This window comes from Anticarsia gemmatalis, chromosome Z, assembly GCF_050436995.1.
Source record: "Anticarsia gemmatalis isolate Benzon Research Colony breed Stoneville strain chromosome Z, ilAntGemm2 primary, whole genome shotgun sequence".
NCBI classification, from domain to species: Eukaryota; Metazoa; Arthropoda; class Insecta; order Lepidoptera; family Erebidae; genus Anticarsia; species Anticarsia gemmatalis.
In genome coordinates this window covers 18,318,731-18,325,609 of record NC_134776.1, presented here as the reverse complement: position 1 = coordinate 18,325,609, position 6,879 = coordinate 18,318,731, and positions in this window count along the sequence as shown.

Sequence of the window (6,879 nt, the reverse complement as noted above, 5' to 3'; positions counted from 1 at the left end):
CGCTTATAAGGCTTATTTCCGACGCAAACATAGAACGCGTCTCATCAATATTTTTTTTGTCCTTCCCAATACCAAAGAATAATCTATTACCGTTGTGTTAAATACGCATGTATTAAAATAATCTACAACATTTTGATCTTTTTGTTAGTGTATCAGGAAATATAATATTCTGTGGACACAAGTTTCTCGTCTATTAATGTTCATCTATTTTTTGTTTTTTTTTTGCATACATACATACATACATACATACATAAAATCACGCCTACTTCCCATAAGAGAGGGCAGTACCAGAGAACGCTTGATACGATCCTTATAAACAGAGGCAGAGACCAAAAATTTTAGCCTGTCTTCAAGACCAAGTGTTATTCTCCCCGCCGAATAAAGTATCTGTTAGACAAAGTTAAACCAAACGTGTTTAAAAAAATTACAACATGAAAAAAAAAGTAGTGGAAACAGTTTTAAATTACATAACGCATATTCGCCTGTTACAAAACATTACCTATGTATGTGTAAAAGGAGTAAGCGGAGATTATATTACTTAATACAATTCTTACATTGTTTTATGCGTATTCAATCAATTGTGTTATAAATGCCGCCCGATGATTTAGGCACGCGGTTGTGTACCGAGCCAAGTTCAGTAACTCTAGCACGAAAACTTGCGAAATGACGTTAGTGTATAATTTACATGGGAATGGAATAAGCGCCCTTATTTGGTTGCACTAAATAATTTTAGTCCATTGAAATGTTACATGAGATTTACATTTATTAGAGGACGCAATTTTATTTTTGGAACATGTAGGGGAGGTCAATAGAAGCTTAACTTGAAGTTTGTGGGGTCGCCACCCTTGTCCCCCGGCCGCCATCTTGGAAAAGGGGGTGGAAACACTTTTTTCGCTATATCTCGGAAACTATGCGTCTTACAATAAAATTGTAAAGCATAATTTGTAGCAAATTATTTTGTCTACAAATATGTCTCATAACTTTTTGCCCTAAATTAACAATTAAAGAAGTTATAAGCAAAAAAGTGCAATTTTTTTTAAAATTATTTTCTTTATTGCTCTATAACTTTTTTTAGCGACAGCCGCGCGGATGGATCTCTGAGGTTAAGCCACGCTTGCCGAGGTTGTTTTGTGGATGGGTGACCATCTTACACATATCGAGTTCCTCCCTGTTTCGGAAGGCACGTTAAATTGTGGGTCCCGGCTGTCATTTTCGAAGATATTTGACAGTCGTTAACATTACTCAGAAGCTTGAAAGTCTGACAACCAGTCTTAACCAGGGGTATCGTTTTATATCCCAGGTAAATGGATTGTGTAGGTCAGATAGGCAGTCGCTCCGTGTAAAACACTGGTATTCAGCTGCATCTGGTGAGACTGGAAGCCGACTCCAACATAGTTTGTAAAAAAGGCTAAGCTGATATGAATAAATTAAAAAAATTAACTCAGACCAATCTTGTAGAGTATTTTTCGAGGAAAATTTTGCCTTATATTTTTTTTTAATTTCAACAATTAGAAACTCAATAACAGCGCTCCGAAATAGACCGGATGTGGAAAGAAAATTTTTGTAAAAAAAATTTCACTATTTTGCTTATAACTTCTTTAATTATTAATTTAGGACAAAAAGTTATGAGACATATTTGTAGGCAAAATAATTTGCTACAAATTATGCTTTTACAATTTTATTGTAAGACGCATAGTTTCCGAGATATAGCGAAAAAAGTGTTTCTACCCCTTTTTCCAAGATGGCGGCCGGGGGACAAGAGTGGCGACCCCACAAACTTCAAGTTAAGCTTCTATTGACCCCCCCTACATGTTCCAAAAATAAAATTGCGTCCTCTAAGAAATGCAATATTCGGCCCTCAAATTGTAACATTTCAATGGACTATTTAGTTAACCTTCGAATTAAAAACTTATGTCAGTTTGACATAAATTCGGCAATAGGCAGTAGGTAAGAATCTTTTATTTGATCTAACGTACGTTGATGAAATGAGCACGAATTATTTGAAACCACTTTTGACCCCTTATAACTCAAATAATATAATACATTAAGCGTAACCAAATATATGTGTAGCAAACCTAAAGTCCGATTTAGCTAGTTTTCATACGCTTAAGTAATCTTCCGTTGATCAATATGCCACACGCAAATAACTGTTTGTATGCTGTACCTAACCCAATTTTTTCGAATCTTTCTGGTAAATAACTTACAATATGCTAAAACCTTCGGTTTGAGCATATTGTAAGTTATCTGAGAGTGAACATTCTCAGGACCGTATCATTAAACTTGGCCAATTCTTTTGTCGATGAATTTGGCTAAACCTTTAACATTTATGTTTTTAAAGGAATAGTATTCCGCGTACGTGTTCTTTTTGAACATCAATAAGTATATCTGATCCGCCATAAAGCAACTATAACTATATTATTAATTTTAACACAGTTTTATGTCCATAAATCTTTATATTTTGTTCCGGTAATTTCACGGAGTAATTAAAAAGTGATGAAACCATGTGTGCCTAGTTTTATACATTTATTGAGTGCATCCAAAGTCCCCAACCCGCACTTGGCCCGCCTGGTTGACTAAGCCCTCTCTCGTTTGGGATGAGACCCTTGCTCGCTGTGGGACAGTGATGGGTGTAAAAAAAATCTAAAGTAATCTAAATAAAATTGAAAAATTATCGCGCAAACTAAGGATCTCTACTAAATTGCTGGACTACAATAATATATTATGGGAATTAAGACAAACATGCTGACAGTGCATACGACGGCGCCATTGTAACGCGCGCTTGACGTCACACATTCCAGGGTAGAATGCAAGTTCGCGTTAATTCCTGTATTGTATTACACGGTCATTATGCAATGCGAAAGTCTCAAATTCGTAATTTAAGAACACTTTACTCGGTATTTTTTATTACCTATATTATTTCAAACCACGTTGTTGAGACGCTATATTCCTCAATTATTTGTACCGATAATTCGATTATAATCTACTCCTTAAAATGTGCTGAGCGGACTCAAGTATGTTACAACAGATTACGAACATTTGGGTATGATTCCCTAATATATAGAGTGCTATTAGACATTTTAAATTTCTTTTAATACTCAGGTAATCGCTTTAATCTGGCGATGATGAAGATGAAGGCATAATTGGTATTTAGTTCGCATTTAGCATGACTAGCGAAAGTCTAAGTGTTACAGATCTTCTGAAACCTTAGCTAACTTACAACATTAGCAGTCCTCATCGCAACCGTCCTATATTACGCCTAGCAGTTCTATCTTATTACTATACTACTACTTAAACTATATTTGATTACCTCTGAGGTGCGGTCGGTAGTGTATGCGACTGCCACGCAAGAATCGGGCCAAAATGTCCTTTTTGAGATTTCTAAAGACTTTAAAAATTCTCAGAAATTGCCCAGAGCTGGGAACTTTAGGTCGTAACGTCCGTGCCTCAGAGAGCACGTAAAGCCGTCGCGGTCCTACATCTGACCTCTCACTGGTCTTGTCGGTTCAGCCGTCCCACCGAACTATGAGAGCAAAGAAATACAGAGTGTATCTGTGTATTGTGCACCTACTTGGCCACTATCAACTAAGCCCTGCTCAAGTGCACAGTCAGCTGATTTCAATTAAACTAGCCGCCGTAGCCGAAATCGGCCAGGACGACATTATTATTATTATATTAGAATATTATAACGAGAAACGTCTATTTCCCTTCTCTGGGCACATTGCACGTGATGACGTGGAATAAAGGCTTGCCTTTTAAACTTGGAAGTTTTCCGTAACCTTTTCTTCCTGTATTGTGAAATGAGTCTCAATCGTACCACCGTCTTCGGAAGCCTATGAACTACAAGGGTGGTAAAAGACATTAAGAACAAAAGTAACGTGAGTCCCTGACTTCAAAGGCACATGTTTTATCACGTTTTACAACCAAACGTCATCTCACGAGGACGTTAATAATATCTTCTTTGTCTTGACGAAGCTCACCAAATGTCCACAACTTTCAATTGCCGCAAGCTCTGATTATTTTTCGCTTCCATTTTCATTTGCGTGATGTTGAGGGGTGTTGAAAGAGAAACCTCTGGAATGGTTTCTTTTTCATTTCCTTGTTTATGGTTACTTGTAACGATTGGGTTTGGGTTGATTTATTTTTTACATTAATTGTATTCAGTTATGCTTTATGATCAAAGTCAGTTAACAAAAAAAAAACACTACCACGTTGGATAAAAATCTTTTGTGCATTTAATACGCATAGTTTAATGAATATTATAATTTAAGTTTAACACAAATTTAACAATGTAATACAGGCGATGTAATAGGGCGAGCCTATTGCTTTACAGGCACGTTACTTTAGTAAGTAGAACATGATTGTATTGTTAAAGGTACAATCCGAGGGGTACAATGTGTGATAGTTAGCTAATAGGTGTCCTGTGCATGCGTATACGCCACGTGACTGGCGTCACTAACAAGAGCAAAAAGCTTATATAAATATATACTAGCTGACCCGCGCCACTTTGCTTGCGATACATAACCGAGAATGGGTCATAAATTTCCCAGTTTTTGTAACATTTTTTGCTCGTACTCTGCTCCTATTGATCGTAACTGATGTTATCAACCTATAGCCTTCCTCAATAAATAGTCTATGCAACAGTAAAATAATTATTCAATTTGCACCATCAGTTTCTGAGATTAACGTTACGAACAAACAAACAAGCAAACAGACAGACTTTACGGCTTTATAATATTAGTATAGATATGCAGCGGTTCTCAGGCCGCGGTACTTGACAACAGGACGTGAATGCAAGGAGTTTGAATGATGATGGACACAATTGGTCCTCGCTGCGGTTATTCGCACCACAGCCGACAGCTCCAACTGCGGCTTTGATTGAATTAGCCGATGCGAAAATTACTCGTTCTATACACTTGTTATAAAAGAGATCGGTGCATGTGAGTACCGAGTGATTTAGTTTTCAATTGTTGAGTTTCTGAAGTTGGTTGTTGTATCTTTTAATATGTTGGTATCTATAGCTTGTTTCATCCTGCTTAAGATACTTATACATATGTAGACGCGAAAGTTTCGAGGATGAATGTATCTATATTTGTTACTCTTTCACAAACGGGAAATCTTAGACGAAGTCGCCGGGCGAAACCTAGTGTTTATAAAAAGAAGAACTAGAAACTAGGAATCAAAATCTGACATCTATTTATGCTGCAGTGATAATAGATTAAATAGTAGCTAAGATGTGTCGGAAGAAAAACAATATCTAATTACCTAATTGGAGGAAATTTTTGACCTTTTATTTCGCCATTAAACGGAAATGTTGCTTACAAATTTAGCTTATTCAAGTTGAATTTAAAAACATAGATCACTAAACATAATAAATCGTCTAAGAATAAGGTGTTCTTGAAATTCTCGAAACGCTTGAGTAGTTTTCTACTGTCTGCTTACCGCTTAAGAAAAGCAGGGATGATGTTACGATGTTATATTGCAGAGGTATAACAACATACACAGGAAATTGTAAAGCACCGTATCAAGTTGCGTTCTTTGGTCCTGTCTTCCTCTATGGGAACAAGGCGTGATTTTATATATGTATGTACGTAAAGACAGTAAGTTACATGTGGAACGACATGCGATTTGAAAAAGATACACAGAAACGCTAAGTACAAAAAAAAATGAATAGATAACTGCATGTATTTTAAGTTAATATAATATGTTGCATAGAAGAAAATTTGAAAGCTTTAAGATAATGACCGGTAACAATCTGATGAAACAGTTTTTTTAACCTAATGCGTAAGTCGCTTCCTCAAACAGTGATAAATAATTTATTTATTCATCTCCTTAATACTTACTTAATGAAGCCAATTTTTTTCTTGTCCAAGGGGGTGGCCAGGACGTTCTGTTATGCTGGAGCAGCCAGGGGTTCCCAACCTTTTCTTAGTCCGCGACCACTTTTGTGTTATTCTTCTTAGCAGGGACTACTATGTTAGTACCTATATTAAAAATAAAGTGTAATAATCGTGCTGAAAATTTTAAATTTTAAAATCAATCGCCGACCATATTTTGACTTCCACGGCCCACTGTTGGTCCGCGGACCACTAGTTGGGAACCACTGTGCTAGAGGAAGGAGCCTAATTATTTTGCACAGAGCTCTGTTTATATTCCTCTTTTACGAGTACCTCGTAGTTGCCACTATAGTGTGGGCGGTGGTGTGTACAATTCTTGGTCCGGAAGTCTCGGGTTCGATTTCAGTACGAGTCGTACCAAGTGCTATATTTATTATTTTAGATTATTTTTATAGGTGTTTAGTTAAGTGCTTTGCGTATGACAATAGGCTCGTCCCCTATTACCTAATACAAATTTTGTAAGACGAGATGAATCGGGGTATTTTTATATACGTTTTTATATACGTGAATGTAATTTAAAAATCTCTACATAAGTTCGGGTTAAACAAACGTGATGTTCGAAGGAAAATTCCTTAGGCCTTTTATTACCCCAGCTAAGCAGTAATATAAAACGCAAATGTTTTGTTAACGTGTTGGAATCGTATGTTATAAAGTATTTGTGCGTTACCTAGAACATTCAAATGCTACCTACTGTAAATATAATGCTGTGTATAGGTTTACTTCATAATTCATCTATACTAATATTATAAAGCTGAGAGTTTGTTTGTTTGTTTGAACGCGCTAATCTCAGGAACTACTGGTCGGATTTGAAAAAAATATTTCAGTATTAGATAGCCCATTTATCGAGGAAGGCTATAATCTATATAACATCACGCTACGGTCATTAGGAGCGGAGTAGCAACGAAAAATGTTACGAAAACGGGGAAAAATTTTACCCATTCTCTTAGGTGACGCAAGCGAAGTTGCGCGGGTCAGCTAGTTTCAT